Source organism: Centruroides sculpturatus, unplaced genomic scaffold, assembly GCF_000671375.1.
Source record: "Centruroides sculpturatus isolate CEXI.00-Female unplaced genomic scaffold, Cexi_2.0 scaffold167, whole genome shotgun sequence".
Taxonomy (NCBI): Eukaryota; Metazoa; Arthropoda; class Arachnida; order Scorpiones; family Buthidae; genus Centruroides; species Centruroides sculpturatus.
In genome coordinates, this window is record NW_019384372.1 from 232,912 (window position 1) to 244,929 (window position 12,018).

Consider the following 12,018-nt stretch of genomic DNA (forward strand, 5'->3'; position numbering starts at 1 on the left):
AATCGTAAAATAAAGGATAAATTTAGAACCGAAACAGATCGGACGTCCGCATTTTTTTTTTCAAAAAAGAAAACCCAAAATAAAGTAAATTTATATATAAAATTTTATTACTAGCCGATGATGGCGGTAATATACTATTTGTTTATATGCAATAACAAACTTTTAAAGAAGACATAAAATATTATTTTAGAAATTAAATTTAGCTACATTCCATCAGATGGCGCCAAGCTTTAATAGTTATTTTCACGGTTTAATTCGGATTGAATTTCAAAAACAAATCAACATAATGAGTAAGTTTCCTAAAAAAGAAAATATTTTTTTAATTATATTTTCGTGTTCTTCTAAAGTTTATTTTACGTCAATAATAAATATTAAGCAATTTATTTTTATTTTTAAAAAAAATTATAAATAAATTGAAACGAATGAAGTAACAATCACTATCGATCAAGCGGTCCAAATTACTAGATTTAATAAAACAATAAACGAAATACAATATAAAAGAATTACATGAATGATTATTATGGAAGAATAAACTTCCTTATTGTTATCGTAAAAAAAGTTTACAAGAAATTTCACACAATGATATTTTACTGAAAGAACTAAATTTCGCATGAATTTTACAAGCCTTTATATGTATGTATTATATACATTTATGCGCTATTCTATATAACGTATAGACGATACAATGTTTTAGTGCAGTATTAAAAATTGATGTTTAGTTTCGGTTAGCCTTATGAGAGGTATAGATGCTTTCTTATTGCAGTGTAGTATGAGGCAATAAAATTTTTATCGGCATAGTATATTTTAGCGTGACAAATAAATATCCTGAAAACGAGCATTGCTCTTCCTGAACTCACTACGATTCCATTGACATCTGGGTATCGGAAAATATCGAATAAATTCATCTTTTATATATTGTATATAAAGAGAAGTGAGTTATAAAAACTGATATATCAAAGTACAGTTTTCAGCCATTATTAAGAATAAAAGTAACTTATATATTGATATGTATTTATCAATATAAGTATGATTTATTGTTTGAATTTTTTGTATTTAACGAACAAAAAGTTAAGTTTTTAGTATATTAATTCCTTTGAAGTGTTTTTATTAATATCTACTAAATTAATCATTTTGGTGTTTTAATATGTAATTTAAATGAAATATTTAATCTATAAAAGTTATATTACTAAAAATTTACAGTAAGAATAATTATTATTAGATCCAATTAAAGAATTAAATAAAATCTTTTTTTTTAAAACGTATTGAGGTATACAATGTAACCTTTATTGACACAATTATATAAAAATACAAATTTAGTTTCAATCGTTCTGTTTTTATTATCATATATAAATTTTAATTTACAATAATAAAATTCTGTAGTATTTTTCCTTTTAAATAAATTTATTATTTAATTTTATCATTAGAAACCAAATAATTCACTTTTGCTATCAATAATAAAATTCATTAAATTAAATTGTATTAAATACAGGATAATGACAATAATTCTTACTAAACTTGAAAATAAAAAATTATATAAATACTGTAAATATGATTATTCATATGACAATTTCTATGAAATTTTTAAAATATTTACAAAATAATTTAATACTCAATATACTGGATTTATAAAATGATGTTTTTTTACAAATATATACATACTCTTTTTGATAAAGCTTATTACTTAAATGAATTAAAAATAAAAACGAATTAATAAAATTAACAACAATTTGTTACATTTGTAAGGATGAGAAAATAAACTTTATCACTGCAGATAAGGCCGACAAAGTCACAATAAAATATTAAACTAACGTATTTTATCTTCATTACTGACAATATTTGTAAGACTCATTCTGAAATGATTTCGGATTTCGAAAATTAATATAGATTTCTCAGAGTAAAATTTCTTTTTTTCAGGCGGCGGGATCATATTCAGCCTTGAGTTCTCTCAGAAAAAATATGTTTTGTATGTTTTCAATGTTGACACACAAAAAATCTTTGATATGTGTTTCTTCTAACAATAAATACTGTATGTAATATTAAAAATATAATTATTAATATTCAAAGTTTTAGTCAACTAAAGAAATTTTAAAATTTTATTACTCAATTCTAGTACGTATATTGAACCTATCACATTTATAGTGTGTGAATATATGAAATACAATTAGGTTAGAGTAATCCTAACAAACTTTGGCTATTATTATGAAAATAAATTTCATCTATTAAGTGTTATGTTAATAAAATAAAACCAAATTTATAGTGTCTTCTAACATTTCTCGAATTGTTATGCGATGAAAGATCTAATTTATGCGAACCTTTTTGCTTGTTGCAGAGAGAATTCACACAAAATGTCTTTTTACAGATCAAAGTTAACTCCAATTTAGGATATTCGATGTATTTCAATTTCATAAAATATTCTAGCATAACTTTGAAGTTCTTTTTATGATAAAAATTAATATATATATTTTATAAAATTTCATTTAACACAAGGAACGTTTTTCAATCGTCATAAAAGAAAATGGAAATTTTATTATTATTGTAAGACATTTTGGAAGTATTTATAATAAACGAATATGTCAAGAAAGATCTTTTTCAAATGTATGAGGAATATAAACTTTATCTTCCAAACTAAATGTAATAAAAAACCAAAATAATAACGAAAATAACGGCCGAGTGTGATGATTCAGAAGATATATTTTTAAAGTATAAGCAATTTTACAATTAACATCTTAATTAACTTTTATTATTCTCGGTTGTTTACGTCGTGACCCAATGACAAAAATTCATACAGAATTTTTGTCATTGAATCCATGCGAAAAGAAATGATAAAACGAATATAACTTAGTTTATTTAATACCTTTTCCACTATTATATACTTTAGATTCATTTTTTGAAACAGGAAAGTTGCTGCATTTTACAATCATCAATAACTCATAATATGTTAAAACAGTTTCACTTACTGATATTAATAATAATTAAACAGATATATGCTTAAAAATATTAAATAAATTAAGAGAGAGATATTTAAATCAATCGACAGGATAATAGGAACTTTTACAATCTTTCCGGAAGTAATTTATTGCTACTTCACATTACTTTGATGAGCATTTCGGGTAATTAACAACGAACAGACAAGCGACGAGCCTTTATTTTACGTTGTTGAATGCCAACGATTTTTGGAACTGTTCATATATTACATAACGCTGACATTTTCATTTTAAATCATTTTTATATTTCTATTTTATATGTACTCAAACAATTTATGTATAAAATTTTATACAATATTAAAATGTCTGAAATTTCTAAAAAAATAAATTATACCATATGTTACATATAGCTAGAAACCCAAGCCATTATCGTTATATTGAGTGCTAGAATTTTAAATACTTGTTCTATCAATGATTTTTAGGTTAATTAAGTGTGTATTTACACACAAACACACACTAAAAAGTTTATTGTAGCTATAAAAATTGTTTGAGAATAATCAATTAGAAACAAGTTTGATAAAAATCTTAAAAATTATTAAAAGTTTTCAAGAATCTGTCCCATTATATTGTTGTTATTATGCTTTAGAAATTTACTGTAGTACTAAAATTAAACAATTTTAATTTTGGCATTCTTTAGTAAATTATAATAAACTTGTTTTTCGTATTCATGGAGCTGAAAGAAAATCTACAGTACCAAAAAAATAAAATATTACAAGATAATATTAAACAACTCAGACGTCTAATACAACCGAACTGGTAATTAATAATAATATATCTAAAAAAAAGTAAATATAAATTAGTTATGATGTAATGAAAACGAGAATGGCATCTGCACTAATAGAGGTCTTTTCTAAGAAACGATTTTATTCAATTAGTTACTTGAACAGAAAAAAAAAAAAAATACAGAATAACTTAGAGATTATCTTTAAAATTCTTTAAACAAATTTCTTGAAATTCGTTCAAAGAAACAACTTAATTTAGCGCTCAAATCGGACATTTAATTTTGGATTTGCGAGATAATTGAGAAACACGATTAAAAACAGCGAAGGAACTTCCTGTTACTTAAACATATTCACAAACTTTTCGTAGTAAGGAAATATTTAAAAATTTGTTTGATAAAATAATAGGATATTCGAATTGAATTAATTATATTGAACGAATTCATTGACATCCAGGAAAATTTTATTTTATTAACAGTTCCGAGAATGTATGAAGTTAATCTCGAAACATTACAGAGAGAAATAAATTTATACAATTATGAAATTAACTAACTATTAAAAGAAAAAATCCATGGTTATGAATGAATTTATATTCTAATCATTAAATTTGATTCAATATTAATTTTTAAATAGTTAATTAATGCCTACAAGTCAAGAATGCCGTTACTTTTCTTTAAATTTGTTTTCTTCACTAATACTAATCAAAATCTACAAAAATAAATTTTTCATGTATTTTTGAAAATTAATTTTCGTAATTTTTAAATTAGAATATTTAAGTTTAAAACAATTTTTCACTGAGAACAACTAAATGTTTATTGCCAATTTTCAAATTATTCAAAATGCAACTAAATAAAGGGCTTATCATGCATTTGTTTATTATTTAATAATAAAAGACAAGAAACACTGTAGCATCAGTAGGTCCATAGTTACTCGTATACTGCTATTCTATTTTTTCTCCTCTCAAATTTGTCACTCTAATGTGATACAATAAAGCATTTACAGCATTCATATTCTATGAATGATACCTTACAACAGAAAATAATTATTAATATGACAAATACAAAATACGTCAACATTCAAAAAATATTTTCACAAACATTACGTATTTAACATTAAAACGCATTTCCTTTAAGCTACAATTTCGAGTAAAGTTGGGTAAAAGGAAATTCAATAATAACTAAAATAAGCATCAACAAATGATTAAAGCTGATTAAACTTATTAATTTTATATTTTTATTTGAATATCCATATTTACGGTAAATTAAATAAAACAAAAAAATTAAATAAAAAAGTTCAGTGTTATCGTAATTTTGTCGATTTTTATACCGCTACATCAAAAATATATCGGAAAAATTTCGAAAATCTAATTTGAAATATTTCATCTTCCCACACCAAAAAATTCTATTAAAAAATTGATACATAAATACCTGATTTTTTTCTCGAAATTTTGTTTCGTTACTTTCTTCAGTAACAATCTTATATTTTTGTTTCTAAACTTGTTTTGAAGCCTGAGATTATTTTTCATAATTCGCATCTTTAGAAGTTGGCTTACTATCTGATATAAGATGCCAATGCAGGATCTTATCATAAATCATTATGCTTATATAAGATACGAAAGTTTGGCATCATCTAAATCGAACGAGGAGTTAGATATCTAAATGGAAAGAATTTTTAAGCCATGATGACAGAAATAATAAAATTTTTACCGAGAATACCGAGAATAAAAAAAAAAAATCAAAAGTAGCTACAGAATTTGGAGACTAATTACACAAATTTTCTTAAATATTTTTTCAATAGAACTTAATACTTAAAAAACGTCTAAAGACGATATTCTATATATTGATTTTGAAATAAGTAACAATGCTCAGGTCTTGTTAATGTGGCAAAGATTAGAATCTTTTAAGTTAAAAACTAAATATTTATGCATAATAATTTTTATTTTATACATATTTTTATCTGTACCCTGTCCAATATAGAGATTTTTTTTTCAATACTGTACAAAAGATAAACACCAATAAAAAAATCTCTTCTTTTCAACTAATATTTCTAATGTGTAACTGAATGATGGTACTCAATTAATATATTTCATCGTTATAAATTCGAAATTCATACTTATAAAAATTAATAAAATTGGTAATTTTCAAAATCATCCATTGTAAATAATAATCTAAAAATCTACGAATGGCAATTGTATTGAAACTTTTGACAATATGTTTTGAAGTTTACAGATACAATATACAGGTATAATAACCTACCTACAGAGATCTAATTCAATTTTTTGCCACATTCTTTAAAAATTTAATTAAATCTTATAATTGAATTTTGAAAAATAATCTAAGAAAATAGTTTCTCGTTTGACATAAAACGTCTATGTAATGTGTTATCATAAATCATCATGTTTGTTTTATACATAAGAATATTGATTTATGATTAAAGATAAAATTTATGCGCAATCTTAAATTCTTAAAATATAAAATAAATAATAAAATTTGTTGTTGATATACAGTTTATATTAGGTTTAAGTAAACAATACTTAATTTATGACAATTTATATTTGAAAGTTATTAATTTATCTAATTTCGCTTTAAACAAAGTTTTAAAGTGAAATCAGATAAATAAAATAAAATAAATTAATAAATAAAATGCATTAAGTATTTTATATATTAAAATTAATCTACATGTTTAGTATAGTTTATATATAGTGTATATAAATTAGATTTACGCTGTCCTGAGGTTTATATACACTGTATAATCCCTATATAAAGTCCCTTTAAACAGCACCACTTTGCAAGGCGCCATCGAATATCGTCTATGTAAATAACAGATTGAGAATCCCTCATTAAAGCTGAATTATCAAATGTAAGATTTTAAATTATAAAGGCCCCCACTACCAAATTATGTGATTTCAAAACAAATTTTCGCGAAGATCTCCTTATTAAGAACAATTCTTATTATTTGAGGTCCTTCAGTTTAGCGCAATTCTGAGAGACAAACATGCACAATTATATATATTTATTTAAATATCATTTTGTAATATCATTTTCTAATAGAATGATATGATTTAAACAGCAATTTTTTTAAACATTTTAAATATCAATATTAACTTAGTATATTAAAAATGATTATTAACAGATAGAATTTAATTTTTGCTACAGTTTTTTCTCGTTTAGAGCTCCAAGTATATATCTATTTCTGTCCCTTCCTCGTTATACCTCTCTACATATTACTCATTACAAAATATTTCATTAATTTAACATTCGGATTTAAGATAACTAATAGAAATTTGAAATTATAAAAACAAATCCTTTCTTAATTAAAATACAAGAATTTCCAACTTGCCGAGTATTAGATGTGTTGTTTTTGGTTGTCATGAACAATTATTCCGTCACTATTTTACACACAAATAGTTCATGTAGAANACATATATTTTAAAAAAAATATTAACATTCAAAATATTATAAAACTTAAATTTTATAAAAAATTCTTTTTATAGCTGAAATTATTATATTTACATTTTTAGAACAAAATCAGAAAGTAAAGCCGATTTGTTCATAAAATTAAGACTTTACTTCAAAAAAAAAACAATTTCAAAGTCATTGTCTATTACGTTGTTAGACAAGTCTAAATGTATTTTTTGTAGTTCACCGGAAAATCGAAGTGTAATTACGTCCATTTCACTCTCTTCTTGCACCCATTAATTAATGAACAAAACTCTATTTTCTGCTCGGAAACAGTAAAAAGATTCTCAGATTTTCAAAACAGCATTAACATTCTTTCGTGTTAACACAACACGAAGAAATCGTCAAACAGACTTTACACGAATGAGTGGAAAAGTTCAGAAATGGCAAAATAAATATTGGTGATAAAGATCATTCCATTTTCTCAAATGACTAAATAGCGTGAACGGAATATTTTAACAGAAATAAACATTATTGATCAAGGTATTCAAGAAAAGCGACAAGCAACTGTTTCCGTTATTGCAAACAGATTCAACAACTAAATTGCATTTGTAAATATCAATGTATAAGTAACTTATCAAATAAACTAATATATTTCTTGTTTAGACAGCATTAGAAAGCTCGTAAAGCGTCAAGAGAAATCTTTAGAGAGCCATATTTTCTTTTATTTAATAAAAACAAATTTTCTCTACTTTTTAATTTATCCTGGTATACACCACCTTTGTTATTCTTCACCAACTTATCTAATAAACTATTACTAGGTAATTCGTCTTTTTACATTCGAATTATCTAGTAATAACTGTCATAAAATTTAATAATTATTTTTTAATCACATAATATAGAAAAATTTAGCAATATTTAATAAATTTTTAGTCATTTCTAAACATTTTTTTTAAAATAAAGACGATTTTGAACTTTATACTTCTGAAAGAATTTCTGTGAGGACTTTATTGATAAAAGGAAGAAGCATTTCTTAAAATGTATATACTGGAACGATTGTATGTAAACTATTAATCTGCATATTAATTATTCATAAAAGATATACACTGATGACTTTGATATATACAGTACTAACAATAGCCCATGTATTCTAAACTTAAAAATTGGTTTATAAAAATAAAATAAAGATTTTACAATAATACTAAACCATTTAAATATAAAACTAAACAAATCTAAGTAATTCTTAAAATAACTGGTAAAGTGAAACCAATGATTTATTATATGAAAAAAAAATTAATATTTAATAGCAATCTGAATTTACAGCTATCTGCAAATTTAACTTCAACACAATATTAATCAAATGACATGTTAAAATCAAAAATATTTTAACATAAATTTTAAGAGATTTTAAGTATAAATAATTTATAATAAGTATGTAAATATAAAAATAGTTTCTTATGCTGGAAGGTTATTTTTATTGTTAATTATTTAATGATAAATTTTTACTTGTAATAATTTTTGAATTCTAAGAAAAGTAATGCAATGTCCTAGAAAAACTTAACATTTATTTCGGAAATTTAAAATAAACTATAATATATAACATATCTTTGGTAATTTCAATTTTAAAAAATTATACACTTATAGTATAAAATTCCAAAATAGATAAATATTTTTAAAACAAAATATTTAGCCTATAGTCAAATTTTGTAAGTAAGTAATTAGGAACTGATTACTCAAACCTTATATCTTAATGTTAAAAATTATCCTACATTTTAAACATTCCTCATCTTTAATTATATTTATTTAAGAATGTTTAGTTGCAAAGAAACAGTTTGAATTTCAAACATTTAGTTTCTTTAATCTAGCATTATTAGATCATTCTTTCTGTATTTTAAATTTAGATTAGTACATCTTGATACATACTGAACTAAATTAAAGTATATAATCTGGGTATAAAAATAGAATTTGCCTATAACATTTATTATCATAACATAAAGTATCATTATATGCAGAAGAACTCTTATTTTTATAATTCTAATGTAAAATAACTATTGTTTTTAAATCACAATTCAATATCATGAAAATGATTATTCTATGAAATTTCAAAGATAAATTAATATATATATATATATATTATAGAAATTTATCCATTATAAGCTGTTTTCATAGCAAATATAGCTTGGATTGATAAGTAATATGAATACAGTCGACCTCTTATAATACTGTTGATTATTCCGTTTTATATGAATTCCATGTTGTACGAGTCACTTAGATTTTACAAATCTAAGTTACTCGTACAACATGGAATTCATATAAAACGGAATAATCAGCAGTGTTATAGGGGGTCGACAGTAATTCAACATTATTGATATTAGCAATTAAAAATCTTGAGTCTGATCAACAGTCCTCCAAAGNAAAAAAAAAAAAATCAAAAGTAGCTACAGAATTTGGAGACTAATTACACAAATTTTCTTAAATATTTTTTCAATAGAACTTAATACTTAAAAAACGTCTAAAGACGATATTCTATATATTGATTTTGAAATAAGTAACAATGCTCAGGTCTTGTTAATGTGGCAAAGATTAGAATCTTTTAAGTTAAAAACTAAATATTTATGCATAATAATTTTTATTTTATACATATTTTTATCTGTACCCTGTCCAATATAGAGATTTTTTTTTCAATACTGTACAAAAGATAAACACCAATAAAAAAATCTCTTCTTTTCAACTAATATTTCTAATGTGTAACTGAATGATGGTACTCAATTAATATATTTCATCGTTATAAATTCGAAATTCATACTTATAAAAATTAATAAAATTGGTAATTTTCAAAATCATCCATTGTAAATAATAATCTAAAAATCTACGAATGGCAATTGTATTGAAACTTTTGACAATATGTTTTGAAGTTTACAGATACAATATACAGGTTATAATAACCTACCTACAGAGATCTAATTCAATTTTTTGCCACATTCTTTAAAAATTTAATTAAATCTTATAATTGAATTTTGAAAAATAATCTAAGAAAATAGTTTCTCGTTTGACATAAAACGTCTATGTAATGTGTTATCATAAATCATCATGTTTGTTTTATACATAAGAATATTGATTTATGATTAAAGATAAAATTTATGCGCAATCTTAAATTCTTAAAATATAAAATAAATAATAAAATTTGTTGTTGATATACAGTTTATATTAGGTTTAAGTAAACAATACTTAATTTATGACAATTTATATTTGAAAGTTATTAATTTATCTAATTTCGCTTTAAACAAAGTTTTAAAGTGAAATCAGATAAATAAAATAAAATAAATTAATAAATAAAATGCATTAAGTATTTTATATATTAAAATTAATCTACATGTTTAGTATAGTTTATATATAGTGTATATAAATTAGATTTACGCTGTCCTGAGGTTTATATACACTGTATAATCCCTATATAAAGTCCCTTTAAACAGCACCACTTTGCAAGGCGCCATCGAATATCGTCTATGTAAATAACAGATTGAGAATCCCTCATTAAAGCTGAATTATCAAATGTAAGATTTTAAATTATAAAGGCCCCCACTACCAAATTATGTGATTTCAAAACAAATTTGCGCGAAGATCTCCTTATTAAGAACAATTCTTATTATTTGAGGTCCTTCAGTTTAGCGCAATTCTGAGAGACAAACATGCACAATTATATATATTTATTTAAATATCATTTTGTAATATCATTTTCTAATAGAATGATATGATTTAAACAGCAATTTTTTTAAACATTTTAAATATCAATATTAACTTAGTATATTAAAAATGATTATTAACAGATAGAATTTAATTTTTGCTACAGTTTTTTCTCGTTTAGAGCTCCAAGTATATATCTATTTCTGTCCCTTCCTCGTTATACCTCTCTACATATTACTCATTACAAAATATTTCATTAATTTAACATTCGGATTTAAGATAACTAATAGAAATTTGAAATTATAAAAACAAATCCTTTCTTAATTAAAATACAAGAATTTCCAACTTGCCGAGTATTAGATGTGTTGTTTTTGGTTGTCATGAACAATTATTCCGTCACTATTTTACACACAAATAGTTCATGTAGAAGTTTTGTTCGTTAGGAATTCCACTTACATGACAATGCCTTCTAGGTGTCCTGTCTTTATCTCTCGACGTTCTTGTCAGAATTGTCGTTTCGAACCCGATTCTCAGCTCGGGTCTCTGCTGAGTTCGATGGGCCGGTCCTTCTTATCTTTTGTTCCAAAAGGATATGCCCTTTTTCCCCTCGCCCTCACCCCACCGATCTCGTGCGAGCAGGTCCGTTTTCGTCCAGGTGTGCTAGTCTTTTTCTTCGAACCGGTCTTATTATCAACGACCATAACCCAGAGGTCTAATCCAGTGGTTCTCAATCTTTCTGAGGACCCGGAACACCATTCATATACGTTTAATTATACGGAGCATTAACATCAATAAAAATTTCAAAAATTGATGAGCAATTCACGTTTACTACACAGTGTATTCTCAGGAAACAGTGAAGCAATAAACTAATAAACTTTAATGTATTGAATAAAATAGAAACATTGAATTCTCTACGAATGTGGTAATATGTTATAGTTAGGGTGACCACCCGTCCTACTACGGGAGGACATGTCCTACAATTAAACCTTTTGTCCTACGTCCTACCGCTTAACGGAAATGTCCTACTTTCACAGAAAACTACTTCTGGGCCAATAGGTAGTCATTAATCATAACAATAAACTTTTTTTCATATTTTTATATTAAATAATGGGTACAATTGCAACAAATAGTAGTATTTAAAAGAACAAGAGTAGTATATCAATTTCAAATTATTTACTTATCAATTTTTAGTGTTTTGTGCTTTTTTTACTACCGATTTTTATTGTTTTAAGC